Consider the following 16,730-nt stretch of genomic DNA (forward strand, 5'->3'; position numbering starts at 1 on the left):
TATGGACTGTGGCTGGCGGGAATTTGGCACAAACAGACATCATATGGCATACATTTTACAAACTAGTATTTAGTTTACACATTACTAGAATTTTGGATACTCAGAAAGGGATCCTCTAGCAAGACTGTATGCTTCACAGTCAGATTAAATGTCATACATCAGAGGTTAAGTCTGCACAATATATGACTCATCTTCACACTTGATTGATAGAACATAACACAAGATGCTACACACGCTTAGTAAGCTAGTGATAGAAATCGTTTCAGAAATGGGGGGGGAGAGGGGTGCAGAACTAATTCACACACTTGTATTAATTATTTGATTTTCACTTTTTCTTCCATTAAGGAGATGACTTCATCTAAAGACTGATAGTGAAGAAGTGAGGAATCCAACATTGAAAGTGAAGAATCCAAGATTGAAAGTGATGAATACCAATGTGATCATGTCTGGCATTGTCTTTCAAATGTGCTGACCTTGAAAACCATACAAAGACATGTTCACATGGTAAGTGGCAACAATTTGATGGACTAAGGCTGTGGATGGACACTTGGAGACACTTAGATTTATTTTTATTTTTTTAGATGGTATTTCACAATCCTCTCATTTGAAAATGATGAATAAGACACCTAATGAAGATAAACTGTTATTTTCAAGATAATTGCCTTTCAAAGACCATAGATACAGGTTGGTTTGCACAATGCATGCTAGTTAAGAATCACAGGAGGAAGAATGTTAAGAATTAGGAATAGTTACATGTCCTATATTAGAATATGTTTATTTTACATACATTACCCCTACTTTGTGCTACAGAGGAATCACATTCTGACCAATCAGACAAAGGAATACATTTTATAGTTGATATAGAGGTATATTATTTGAAGGGACATGAAATATTACATTTATGTTCAGCATACAATATAAATCGATTTTTAAAATGTGATATGCATTATTTTGTCTAATTTAAAATGCTGATATTTAATTCTAATATTGATTAGACAATATAAAGGTATTTCAAATTATGGATAGGTATAGATTTTATGTATGAACCTTTTTTTTTTAAATATCGAGACCAAAAAAAATATATGTTAGAGCACAGACACAAGATGATTTAACAATTATTTGATTTAATGAATATTTTAAGACATGTGTTCATGAACTAACTTTCTTTTTCATAGTTTCATCTGTGATGAATTACACTTTTATTATTTATTTTTTATTTTCTATTTAATTTATTTTCTTGTCAATAAATATTTTTTCATACTATTTAAAAAAAATATCTCTATTACAGTAAGATAATAATAAATATATCCATCTAATCTGACAAGTAAACCAAATATTACTCCCATGACTGTTAAATGTCTATTTGAAAAGCACATGCCTGATATAAAATTTTGCCTAATGTATTGATTTAAAAATATCAAAACAGCTTATTCAGATAATGTTAAAGTCAATAGTACAAACAGTCTTGTCTGCAGCACTATTTACTCAAATTATCTTTATTTTCTGTTAAGTTACAGACATAAAATAGCGATGTTTCGAGTGTTGCCACTCTTACTCATGCTAGTTACATTGTGTCACTCTACACAAATTTAAAACCCTCAGTTTTGCGCCAACCACTCCACTCAGTGGCTCTGCTGCCATCTACTGACCATCAACGTTATGACACTTTAAAAACATTAAAAAATTACAAAAAATGTAACTATGTAACTCACTCAATTAGAATTTATGCAGGCCTGTTCATATAAAATTCATATGATTGCATTTACAAGATTAGACATTTTATGATTACTAACACATTAATTCAGACTATTAAAATGTAAATTTCGGGAGCTTGGCCGCGCAGGTAGATGGCCACTGTAGCTTAGAGCTCTAGCTACCTGTACAGGCCCATGCTTTTAATCAGAAGATATAGGAGAATCTGAACTGCCGAGATCACTTGGAGCACAGAGGGGTACGACCACACAGCAGCTTGGAGGTGTTTGGGGCTTGTAAAACAGGGTCAGCGGTGTGAAAAACTTAAGTGCGCACCAAGAGCCTTAACTAGACACCGGATCCTGAAAGAGACCTGCACGCGCTATCACTGGCTGTTAGCCTGGCCCCAGAACGCTGGAAAAACTCACCCGCGAGAGGAGAACGGCACTTGCGATCACGGTCACCAGACTGAAGGCCAGCTCCGGAGTCGGCTCTAAACCGCATGTGAGCCGCGGACCTGTTGCTCAGGCGGAGTCATCCAAAGGAGGAAGGAGGCCGTAGCCATTACGGCACATACACAGAAGCGGCACATCAAGGGTAAGGAGCGTTGCCAGAGTGACAAGCATAATTACGGCCAAATTGAAGGAGATCACAGCGACTCCTCTATATACAGAAAGGCCAATAACAAACATCATAATACAATAAAATAATACAAGAGGCTTCCTGACTTATCTATTTTACCGGAACTACAACAGTACATCACGTATAAGCCCTGAACTAACACCTCCTCCACTAAAACTGAGACATACACAACGCATACTGGGGGAAAGTAAATATGAAAATAAGCATAGATAAGCCACTATAAATCTACCCAGGACTCTAACTATTACCACAGAATAAATTCCCCTAAGCATACACACGGGAGGACAATCTATTATAATATATAGTTGCATAGGCTTGGGAAACTGCTGACCTGTGTGCTTTATAATTTGTAATGCCCCAAAAGAAGAACATATCAGGGGAAAAACTTTCCAAAGCGCGCAACATGAACCATTACCTCAAACCCTCTGATTCTATAACTTCAGAAGGGCAGGTACCCCAATCTGCATCAAAGCAAGGGGTTTCCACACAGACACATGAGATGCCAGGTATGCCATCATCCTACGTCACCAAGGAAGACCTGAGAGCATTATCTTCAAAAGAGGATATCCAAGGGGTCATGGCGGAAGTCAAGAATCTTTTTAGTGAACTACGGAAGGACGTGAATGACCTAGCACAGAGAGTCACCAAAGTGGAACAAACACACGAACACTTTGAAGCAGAGGCCAAAGAAACTTCCTCCAGAGCCCTATACAATACAGATATGATCCATAGTTTGATGGACAAGGTAGAGGACCTGGATAACCGCGGCAGGCGGAATAACCTGCGGGTTAGAGGAATACCAGAATCTATCCACCCATCCGCCCTGCTAGGTTATCTACAGGATCTATTCAGGACAATCAAAGGAACACCAATGTCACCCGCAATTGAAATAGAGAGAGCCCACAGGGCACTACGCCCTAAACCGCCAGTAAAAGCACCTCCACGAGATGTTATCCTCCGGGTATTAAATTTTAAAGACAAAGAGGAAATACTGAGGCATAGCAGAAGCAAACATCCGATCTCCCACGCAGGAATAACTCTGCAAATCTTTTCCGACCTAAGCCCAACCACCCTGCAAAAGAGGAGGGAATTGAAGTTCCTTACAAGCATTCTTCAAGAACATAAGATCACCTACCGCTGGGGCTTCCCCACAAGCATCATTGCTACCAGGGGAGATCATACGGCTATCTACAGAACTCTGGAGGATCTTGTTCCTTTCTGTCGTTCGCTGGGTGTTACACCACCAGCGAACCCAGGGCCATCTCATGATGAAAGGTCCACAAATACCCCTCCTGATTCCAATAATCAGGATGCTGACAGGAGCCAGCGCTGAGAACTCATTCACAACTCTGAATAAGAACAGAAGAATAGGTTTGCATAATGTTTCAAATAAAATGTCTTTTCTCCTTTTTGGTATGAAACTCACTACCAGCACTGAAAACGTTATTCATGTTTATCATTGTTTACAAGAGGTTTACTCCTAAATTGTTAAACCTATGTTAGAAAATATAAAATGCTTAGTGCTCTGGTAACATTGTTAAAGTTATATATGTATGCTCCTGGAACACACTGATGGTCTTGCAATAACCGCACAAATATAGGGCGCTGATGTAGCCAGCGCGGGCACTGGGAGGCCCTGGTTATTCATTCTGAATGCCTAAACCCCACAAATGTGAGACCCCCACTGTGCTCTTTGGGTAATAGTAGAGTAGCGGCGAGACCGCAGGCATTGCCCATAAAATGTAATTTTGTTTGTATTTACTATAGTTTAGGCAGTTTGGTTAAAATCCTTAGTTGTATTATTCTACGGGCCTAGCAGGGCACATCCCTCTAGACTTATTTACGTAAGACGTAATTGTGCACGATCCGATTGCTATTTTTATTTTTGTACATTACTGTTCTTTTTGCAAAGGACGTTAACTGGGGTGGACCCCGACATTCTGATTATAGCCAGCGACTCTTCCCTCTATTTGACGGTTTTGCTGAAATAGCTTAATTGACAGTTCATATACCTGACAGCGGGGAGCTAAAATGGTGGGCATACGCCCCACACATGAGACACATACAATTAAACTGATAACAGTAAATGTTAAAGGTCTTAATAGCCCAGGAAAACGCTCCATAGTGACGAGAGACCTACAAAGGATGAGGGGCGACATTGTGTTTCTCCAAGAAACCCACTTTGTTCTATCTAAAGAACCTAAATGGCACAACCACACATACCCTACTGCTTACCTGTCCTCAGGACCACACAAACAAAATGGGGTGGGAATACTTATTCACCACAAGATACCATTCAAACTATTGAAAATGGAAAAGGATAGGGAAGGCAGATACATCATGCTTGTAGGACAGCTTTTTGGCAAAATGATCACGTTAGTTAACGTCTATTCCCCTAACACGAGACAAGACACCTTTCTAAAAGTAGTCGTCCACAAAATTCAAGAAGTGACAAGGGGGGTTTTGTTTGTGGGAGGGGACCTCAACGCCCCTTTAATCCCTTCATCAGACACTTCCAATGGAGTATCCAGCGTGCCACATCATACACTGAAACAACTCAACTCATTACTCAAAAACCTACTCCTACATGACATATGGAGGACCTTGCACCCAACCGACCGAGACTTCACTTTCTATTCCAACCCACACAGAAAGTACTCCAGGATAGACTACCTTTTTTCTGACTCACAGGGTATCTCATACATCACACACTGCGAAATATCGTCTATAACTTGGTCGGACCATGCCCCCGTATCTTGCAACATAGCCTGGCCAAATTCATTTGCTACCCCCTTTCTGTGGAAACTCGAAGATACCCTATTAGATATCCCGGAAATAAAAACAGACATAGAGACCGCGATGACTGAATACTTCCTTTTGAATACACAAGATAACTTGCCACTCACCTCAGTATGGGAGGCACATAAGTGTGTCCTCCGAGGAATCCTCATAAAACACAAATCTAGGATAGCCAGACAACGTAGAGAAAAATATAACTCTATACTAAACACCATACATAAGCTAGAAGAAAGACATAAAAGAGAAGCAACAAATGCATCACTAGCGGGTGAGCTAGACCGGGCCAGATTTGACCTTAAAACATACCTACAAGAGGAAAACCAACGGTCCGCACTAAAACTCAAACAAAAATACTACGAAGGGGGGGATAAGGCGGGCAAACTACTGGCAAGGGCTCTCACTCGCCAAAGATTAAAATCATACATTTACACTATGAAAGACGACAAAGGGAGAATGAGGCAGGACAGTGGTGGAATAGCAAGAATATTCCACAGCTATTATGACAGGCTATATAACATTAAAAGAGAGAAGGGCACAACACATAACCAGGAAATACAGGACTATTTGACCCATACTACACTCCCAAAATTGACACTAGAAGAATCTGAGAAGCTAGATGCCCCATTGACCCAGGCGGAAATAACTGAAGCAATAAAAGAACTCCCGACGGGGAAGAGCCCCGGTCCTGACGGACTGAGTAATAAATACTATAAGACCTTTCTCCCTCTACTCTTACCGTTTTTACAAGAACTATTCAATAAATTATTCAACACAGGGTATCTACCTAAGTCAATGTTAACAGCGTACATTACAGTACTGACAAAACCCGGAAAGGCCCCAGATAAACCAGAGAGCTACAGGCCCATCTCCCTCCTTAATAGCGATATTAAGATCTTAGCAAAGTCCCTGGCCACTCGAATTAACAAATATCTTCCAAAATTAATATCTACCGACCAGGTAGGATTTGTGCCGGGTAGAGAGGCCAGGGATAATACCCTGAAGATTTTCCATCTTATAGCCCACTCCAAGGCAAAGTCGATACCCTTAGCTCTGCTGTCTACGGACGCAGAAAAGGCTTTCGACAGGGTGGATTGGGCCTTCTTGAGGAGCACTATGTCAACAATAGGATTTAATGACAAATTTTTAAATGTAATTTTTGCACTATACTCGTGCCCGAATGCACAGATAAAAGTTAATGGCATCCTCTCAGATATTTTCCATATCACTAACGGGACAAGGCAGGGTTGCCCCCTTTCACCCGCCCTTTTTGCTATTGCGATAGAGGCCCTAGCTAGCAACATTAGGTGCAACACTGACATAAAGGGCATATGGACAGGAACAACTGAAAACAAGTTAGCCATGTACGCTGACGACCTACTACTAACGATCACAGATATAGAAACATCTATACCAGCAGTGTTGACAGAATTCACAAGATATGGGGCTCTCTCCAATTTTCTGTTAAATCTTACGAAATCAGAACTACTGGCCATTTCCTTAACACCAGAGACACAGACTTGGCTCAGAGACCACTCCCCCTTCATACAAAAGACAGGTACACTGAAATATCTAGGTATCCATATATCAGAGTCTCAGTTAGAGGTCTTTGAAACTAATTATGTGCAATTAAAAAAGGACATAGCCAAAGATTTCTCCGAATGGAGGAATAAAACTATATCCTGGCTAGGCAGGATTGGAGTCGTAAAGATGAATGTCCTGCCAAGGATACTCTACTTGCTTCAAACTGCACCCATCGCCCTCCCACACTCATTCATACCCTCTTTGCAATCTTTGATTGAAGAGTACATCTGGAACGGCATTAGGCCAAGGATTGGGAGGCAGACTTTATACCTACCACGGGAACAGGGAGGCCTGGGTATACCACACATTCAAACCTATAGAAGAGCAATTTTGCTCTACAGAGTAGCGGAGTGGTGTTGGACTCATGAGGACAAAGCGTGGAAGCGGGTGTGCACAGACACTATTCATAAGACCAATCTAGCCTCCTTATTCTGGACAGACAAAAAACACAGACCCACTGACATCTCCAAGCTACCACTTTTGGAAGAGTTGCTCAACGAATGGGATAAAGTAACTCACACAGACTCCCACATCTCCACCAAATATGCCCCCCTCACTCCGATCTATGACAACTGTGAACTGCCCCTACAGGGGATAGCCCCAGCTGGTTCAAACACTCTCCCATTGAATTGCATGAGCAATCTAATAATACAAGGGAGACTCAGGACCCCTCAGGAACTGTCGGAAGACCATCCAGCTCTAGCAAACTCTTGGTTTGCCTACAGGCAAACACAGCACTATGTCAACACCCATAAATATAAATATCTATTTAACAGAGACCTGACAAAATTTGAACAACTGTGTATATCCACATTCACACCTAAACACATGATCTCGATTATCTACAAAATCATTCAAACGCAAACTGACAATACCCCAACACATTATGCCTCACAATGGCACAGAGAACTGGGATATACTTTTTCACCCGAGGAGTGGAAACAAATGTTTCTGCTTGGGAAAAAAGTATCAGTGTCGGCCCACACACAAGAATCTCATTACAAATTACTGAGCAGGTGGTACCTCACGCCAAGTAGACTGAAAAAGATCTACCCGAACACCACAGGCAGATGCTGGAGAGGTTGTGGGATGGAGGGCACCCTAGTACATGTCTGGTGGGACTGCCCACTCCTAGATTGTTTTTGGGGGGAGGTCTGGAAGGAAATAAATCTGATAACTGAATTGACAGTTCCTAAAACCCCAGACACACTGTTGTTCCATTTTCCATTTAAATTTCATACTCAGGCCCAAAAACCATTGCTTATGCTGTTGCTGTCTTGTGCTAAGGTGCTTGTCCCCCTTCACTGGAAATCAACTGCTACACCCACATTGACAGAGTGGAGAGCCAGGGTGAACACAACATTGCAACTTGAAAGATACCATTACTACTTGACAGGACAGCTTGATGTACATGAAACAATGATGACAATGTGGTTGTCTAGGAGCTCTGCACACCACACTGCTGGGGTCACCTAGGAGCCACACTACTGGGGGAACACAGGGTCACGTACTCGCTGAACTTGTTAGAGGGGAGGAAGAGGTTATGGACCGGGGTCTGCCCCGGAGTGTCTAGATGTCTAAACCTTAATATACCAATACACGCTGTATTTCGGATCGTGCACTGTTTTTCTTTTTCTTTTCTTTTTGAGCAAGGTGCAGGATTGTCAACCTTGCATGCATCTTTATATGTAAGAGAATAGAAGCATATAATTATATCAGAAGTTAGTTAATGAAGAGAACGCATTCTTTTGACAACTGTTATATGTAAATTTTGACTATAATACAATGGACACTATCTATGAGAACAATAAAATTAAATTGAGCAACAGCTAACACTTATGGGACTATCGTGTGGACCCCGGGGCATGTATACCCTGGGAGTCTTTGACTTTACCATTCTAACATATAACATTAACCCGTTTTATAACAGTTTTTAATGTTACTTTGTATTTATCCAATCTCTTTGTAATCTTATGAAAACTTTCTGTGTATAATTTTATGATGCTCAATAAAAAATTATTATAAATAAAAAAAAAAAACACAAAAAAAAAATAAAAAATAAAAAAATGTAAATTTCATTTAAGCAGTAAATATATTTACAATGTGTTAATAATGTCAGAATAGTTTTTTAGAATTAATTTTACAATGGAATTTTTACAAAAAAGATTTTTACAGAAAAATTGACCAATCAAAGTCTCTATTGAGCCCATTGGGTTCCATAATCCCTAGTTCAAATATCCAGTACATTTCTTTTTGTTTCAATATTTTTTCTCTATTACTACCATTTCTCTGTGGACCCACACTGTCTATTACTTGCCATCTCAATTGGCTTATCTGGTGCCCACATTTTAAGAAATGATGGGACACTGGGGCTTCAAGATTTTTACAACGTATGTTGGAGCGATGCTGGCATATCCTGTCCCTGACCATACGGGTAGTTTCCCCTATGTAGATCAGGGAACAGGCACATTTTATGAGATAGATAACATACCTTGACTCACATGTATAGTGTTCTCTTATCTCATATTTCTTCCCATTTCTAGGGTGGAAAAAATAATTGCCTTTAATTATGGAATGACAACTCATACATCCTAGACATGGGAATGACCCTTTACTTTTTTTTACCTAAGAGTGTCTGTCTTTCCTGTTTCTTAGGCCCTACATCTGTACTAGTGAGTTGATCTCTTAAGTTTTTTACTCTTTTGTAAGCCATTAATGGTAGATTTTTAAAAATCTCCATTTCCTTGTTACACTCTCAATATATGCCAGTGTCTCTTCACAATACATTTAATCTCTTCACTGTTGGGATTAAACTGTGTGACTAGAATCAACTTATCTTCTTGAGCCCTTTCTCTTGTCCTTTTTTCTCTGGTCCTCATCACTTTAGTGAATAAGAAATGTTCAGACCTACAAGTTGAATTTATTGAGGATTTATTGAGGCTTATCCTCTATTGGAACCATTTCTTATTCCAAGATGTTTGGTATATCCAAGTGAAAGGGACAGATATGGGGACCAACGTTGCCCCATCATATGCCAACCTGTTTATGAATGAAATAGAAGAAAGAATAGTTTATGAAAATGAGAAATTCCGACTATACGGAGCCACCTGGTGGCGATTCATAGACGACGTGTTTGGCATATGGTGAAGCAGCGTTGAGTCCCTTATAGAATTTGTTAATGAGATTAATGGAGCAGTTAAAGGACTAGAATTTTCAAAGGAGTGGAGCGAGGAGTCAGTAACCTTTTTGGACACTAGAGTAATGAAAGAGGGAAATAATTTAATATTTGATCTGTATAATAAAGATACGGACAGAAATACATTACTGAGCTACAACAGCTTTCATCCAAGAGGGCTAGTGAACTCCTTACCCAAGAGCCAACTGTTAAGGGTGGATAGAATTGTAACAAACCCTGAGACTAAGCAAATAAGAATGAATGAAATGCAGAAAAAAATATTAGATAGAGGATATCCAAGTACATTAATTGATAAACATACTAGTAGTATGAGGACCAGAGAACAAAGGACAAGAGAAAGGGCTCAAGAAGATAAGTTGATTCTAGTCACACAGTTTAATCCCAACAGTGAAGAGATTAAACGTATTGTGAAGAGACACTGGCATATATTAAGAGAGTGTAACAAGGAAATGGAGATTTTTTAAAAATCTAACATTAATGGCTTACAAAAGAGTACAAAACTTAAGAGATCAACTCACTAGTACAGATGTAGGGCATAAGAAACAGGAAAGACAGACACTCTTAGGTAAAAAAAAGTAAAGGGTCATTCCCATGTCTAGGATGTATGAGTTGTCATTCCATAATTAAAGGCAATTATTTTTTCCACCCTAGAAATGGGAAGAAATATGAGATAAGAGAACACTATACATCTCATAAAATGTGCCTGTTCCCTGATCTACATAGGGGAAACTACCCGTATGGTCAGGGACAGGATATGCCAGCATCGCTCCAACATACGTTGTAAAAATCTTGAAGCCCCAGTGTCCCATCATTTCTTAAAATGTGGGCACCAGATAAGCCAATTGAGATGGCAAGTAATAGACAGTGTGGGTCCACAGAGAAATGGTAGTAATAGAGAAAAAATATTGAAACAAAAAGAAATGTACTGGATATTTGAACTAGGGAGTATGGAACCCAATGGGCTCAATAGAGACTTTGATTGGTCAATTTTTCTGTAAAAATCTTTTTTTGTAAAAATTCCATTGTAAAATTAATTCTGAAAAAACTATTCTGACATTATTAACACATTGTAAATATATTTACTGCTTAAATGAAATTTACATTTTAATAGTCTGAATTAATGTGTTAGTAATCATAAAATGTCTAATCTTGTAAATGCAATCATATGAATTTTATATGAACAGGCCTGCATAAATTCTAATTGAGTGAGAACATGCTGTATAGGCAATCAAATTTAAGTACATAGTTAAATTTTTGGTAATTTTGTAATGTTTTTAAAGTGTCATAACTTTGATGGTCAGTAGATGGCAGCATAGCCACTGAGTGGAGTGGTTGGCGCGAAACTGAGGGTTTTAAATTTGTGTAGAGTGACACAATGTAACTAGCATGAGTAAGAGTGGCAACACTCGAAACGTCGCTATTTTATGTCTGTAACTTAAAGGGCCACTGTAAGTAAATATTTTCTATGCCTGTTACTAACTAACTTCCCCAAATACGCTTTTTATCAATAGCATTTCATTAACATATCTCTACCGTATGTCTGCAAATTTAATTGTTTTCCAAACCCACTCCATGGGTATCCTTTGCTCTGTACCAATCCGTTTACAATACCTAGGTTTCAAAATGGCGCTTTAAACACAAAGTTATTGGTTTAAGTATGTTGAACATGAAGTGCTGCAAATAGTGGGCAGGATAACGTGACATCATCGGCGAATAAAAGATATAACTTTTAGAACATTATGAAACTTCGTTTTGGAGAAAATATAGGTCAGTAGGTTTTAATTAATGTTTATTAACTTTAATATGTTAGTTGTTTAGCTTAAAAATTATAACAGAAAGTAATCCTTTGACAGAAAATAAAGATAATTTGAGTAAATAGTGCTGTGGACAAGACTGTTTGTACTATTGATATTGGGGGACCTTGGCAGAGTCCCTGTCTTCACGAGCACTAATCTCCGGTTTGTTGCTGTACTATTAAGTTGCTACAATAATGTTAAAGTCAAGTATCTTAAAAAAATTAATTTGGAGTTAAATCCATCAATGCTTTTATTGTGTGATTTATAGATGTTAAAATGAGAAACTTTTTATGACTAGGATATGTAGTGTAAATTAGACAGAACAACTTTGTTCTTTTCACTTTTAAGAAAGGAAAGTGGTTAACTTACATTAAAGTGACAGTGTAGTTGAATGTTAGATTTTCATTATAATATCTTGTATCTTCCTTAGGTATCCAAAAACATTATTATAATAAATATAGGTTAAAAATCTTTTTTTTTAGGTAATATGTTTGAAATGATCTGTAAATGTAAAGTAAGTTAATTTCATATTTAGACCAAGCTAGTTATTGTATGCCATATTGATTACTTTTCTGTTCTAGTGGAGTCATTTGAAGGGTCATTTAACTATAGATAGCTCAAAATATAATTTCAAGCAATTATTCATCTTACCTCTTGGATAGATATCACATATCTATATTTATTTTCATTCCCCTTTAGTTTCTTTCTACAATGTTAACTCCACATATTCCTAATGGTTTGGTCCTTAAAGGGACATTCCAAAAATATATCATTTAGTGAATCATAGACAATACAAATTTAATTTAAACAACATTTAAATGTACTATTATTATCTAATTATATTCAGTCTTTAGATATCCTTTGTTAAAGAAATATCAATGCACATGGCTTAGACAATGACATAAGGCATCTATGTTTAACCAACAATCAGCAGCAAAAGAGCCTATCTAGCTATGTTTTTCCGTCAAGAATATCAATTAAAAAAAGGTAATGAGAGAATAAAACTAAATATGACGTTGTTTTAACATTGTATTATCCATCAAAATCAGTAAAGAACATATAGCTTAATGTCCCTTTAAAGGGACAGTCAAGTCCAAAAAAACCTTTCATGATTTAAATAGGGAATGTAATTTTAAACAACTTTCCAATTTATTTTTATCACCAATTTTGCTTTGTTCTCTTAGTATTATTAGTTGAAAGCTAAACCTAGGAGATTCATATGCTAATTTCTTAGACCTTGAAGACTGCCTCTAATCTGAATACATTTTGACCACTAGAGGGCATTAGTTCATGTGTTTCATATAGATAACATTGAGCTCATGCACGTGAAGTTACCCTGGAGTGAGCACTGATTGGCTAAAATGCAAGTCTGTCAAAACAACTGAAACAAGAGTGCAGTTTGCACAGGCTTAGATACAAGGTAATCACAGAGGTAAAAAGTGTATTTCTATAACAGTGTTGGTTATGCAAAACTGGGGAATGGGTATTAAAGGTATTATCTTTCTTTTTAAACAACAACAATTCTGGTGTTGACTGACCCTTTAAGGTAAAGCTGGCTAAATACAGCCATTAGACTGCCCACTATTTCATTCACAGTGGGGCAAACAATCCAGAAGGTAATACAAATATGATTTATTCACATGTTATACTAAGTATGATAAAGGGAGGTGCATAGGTTTATGATCAGCAAAGCATTACTGGGAAATATCTAATTAAAGGGACATGAAACCAAAAATTTTTCTTTAGTGATTTAAAAAGAGTATGCCATTTTAAACAACTTTCGATTTTACTTCTATTATCTCATTTCTTAATTCTCTTGACATACTTTGCTGAAAATCATATCTAGATAGGCTCAGTAGCTGCTGATTGGTTGCTGCACATAGATGCCTTGTGTGATTGGCTCCCCCATGTGCATTGCTATTTCTTCAATAAAGAATATCTAAAGAATGAAGCAAATTAGATAATAGAAGTAACTTGGAATGTTGTTTAAAATTGTATTCTCTACTTGAATCATGAAAGAAAATATTTGGGTTTAGTGTCCCTTTAATTGTGGCTGGCCAACAATACATATTTACAATGTTTAGACAGATTTATTTAGAGCAAGCTTGCATATCAGCTCATGAAAGGGACGGAAAATTAAAAAGCGTTTCTTTCAAGAATAAGAAATAAAATATAATTTTAAACATTAACATTTAATTCTATCATCGATTTAAAATCATTATTTTGTGGTTATTTGCTTTCCAACCATATCTAGATATGCTCAGTAGCTGAAGATTGGTGGATGCACAGAGATGCCTTGTGTGATTGGCTCAACCATGTGCATTGCAATTTCTTCTGTTAAGGATATCTAAATAAAAAGCAAAATTGATAGTTACATTTTAAAGTCTAAACATTTATTCTCTCTCCGGATCATTTTTTGAAAATATTTTGTTGTAATGTCTCTTTAAAAATAAAGACGCCATTGTACAATAACAGATGTGAGCCGTTCAGACAAATACAAGCTCGAGGTTTATTTACTAATAAGAAACAAACGTGTATTTTAAAATTTATAAACAGATTATCCAAGTTACGGACATTAGAACCAGAAATTACGCATTTCAGAAATCTCGCGTGGGAAACGTATCTTGCAACACGAGATTCGCATCTTTAAACATTCTAGTCTAATGTCACGCAATAGCACACAATCGATGTGCATTATAAATACATTTAATAGAGCAATGTCAATACTTCACAATAAGTCACGAAATTGATTTAATGAACAATAAATACATACAATGTTAAATTTGTATTACTAAAAAGGTATTTGTATTAAAGAACCAGAACGATATTAAACATAGAAATGTCTACAACATTTAATAATGTAACAGTATTATATATTTTTAAAAATGTAAACATTAATATTTAATTGATCACGTATATTAAATCTGCGTCACACATATCCGCATAACAGCCCCATGAGTTACAAATAAGTCTACATGAAAAATGTAGTAACAGCACCCCCAGGAGGTATGTGTATGGAAGTTACAAAGATATGAAACATTAAGGAACGGCCAATCAGAGTTCATCACACAAACATAACTAGAGTCAGGATGGTCTCACAGACATGATAACAATATTTCTATATTTTATCCAATCAGATGTACAGATACCATGTCCCATGGTGTATCTCATGTTTACTTTACCATATAAAAGTCCATTACACGTTGCCATTTTTGTCAGTTCTCTAATGCCTGCAGGCAGTATTATACATATACTGTATATATTATATTATACTAGACAACCTAGCAGGCATGACGTCTCCCAGGTTCACCAGGCCGGAGAGTGCTGCACTGGTCAACGCCGTCCAGGACTTCTATCCGCAGCTGTTTGGGAACAAGAGGAGGTAGACAGATGTGAAAGTTAAGAAGGCCCTCTGGGCGTCTATCACCAATGAGGTTAAATTGGTGTTGGGCATCCAGAGGAGCCAGGATCAGATCATGCGGAGGTTCGGAGATATGAGGTTGCGTCTGCACAAAAAAGTTGACCTCATAAGGGAGTGGGTACAAGCCCGTAAGAGAGATGGGAAAAAAACTAAGCCCAAACGGAAACTCTACCTATTCCCTTATGAGGTGACTTTATGCGACCTCCTCAATCTCCTGGTCCCCAAAAGATTTTGATCCTCTCGCTCCTCTGCCTCTTCTTCTTCCCTCCCAGCTGCTGGATCTGAAAGTCCTGACCTGGGGGCTAGTGCAGCTGCTTCTCCGTCTGGTGGCCTTGGAGAGGAGGACAGAGAATCTGAACAAGGTAAATATCCAACTTCATATAATATATTAATATTTGATTAGACTTTTAAGAAATGTGTATATAGTCATATATTCAACCTATATAGATCTCACAACATATGCTACATATGATGTTTAGATATCTGAATTTAGATTTGTCACACATGAAATAGGAGTGATGTTTCTGGTGCTCTCCAGAATATGCGTCACAGAGCGAAAAGGGAATTGCGCATCCGTGAAATCCCTATCATCCGCCATTTCATACATTGACTGTCGAATCAAAACCCAGTTATAAATATTATTTTTTATTGTTCAATATTAACAAATATACGATTTTAATCTCGTAATACACCCAATTGCAAATATATTTGAAGTCTTTATGAAATGATACTCATCACACTACTATATCCAAATCAATTCTGATTCACGGATGCGCAATTCCGCTTGGAATCATTGCGCAATGATCACGAAAAAACAGAATTTATGCTTACCTGATAAATTACTTTCTCCAACGGTGTGTCCGGTCCACGGCGTCATCCTTACTTGTGGGATATTCTCTTCCCCAATAGGAAATGGCAAAGAGTCCCAGCAAAGCTGGTCACATGATCCCTCCTAGGCTCCGCCCACCCCAGTCATTCGACCGACGGACAGGAGGAAATATATATAGGAGAAACCATATGATACCGTGGTGACTGTAGTTAGAGAAAATAATTCATCAGACCTGATTAAAAAACCCGGGCGGGCCGTGGACCGGACACACCGTTGGAGAAAGTAATTTATCAGGTAAGCATAAATTCTGTTTTCTCCAACATTGGTGTGTCCGGTCCACGGCGTCATCCTTACTTGTGGGAACCAATACCAAAGCTTTAGGACACGGATGAAGGGAGGGAGCAAATCAGGTCACCTAAATGGAAGGCACCACGGCTTGCAAACCCTTTCTCCCAAAAATAGCCTCCGAAGAAGCAAAAGTATCAAATTTGTAAAATTTGGCAAAAGTGTGCAGTGAAGACCAAGTCGCTGCCTTACATATCTGGTCAACAGAAGCCTCGTTCTTGAAGGCCCATGTGGAAGCCACAGCCCTAGTGGAGTGAGCTGTGATTCTTTCAGGAGGCTGCCGTCCGGCAGTCTCATAAGCCAATCGGATAATGCTTTTAAGCCAAAAGGAAAGAGAGGTAGAAGTCGCTTTTTGACCTCTCCTTTTACCAGAATAAACAACAAACAAGGAAGATGTTTGTCTGAAATCTTTAGTAGCCTCTAAATAGA

Source organism: Bombina bombina, chromosome 9 (assembly GCF_027579735.1).
Source record: "Bombina bombina isolate aBomBom1 chromosome 9, aBomBom1.pri, whole genome shotgun sequence".
NCBI classification, from domain to species: domain Eukaryota; kingdom Metazoa; phylum Chordata; class Amphibia; order Anura; family Bombinatoridae; genus Bombina; species Bombina bombina.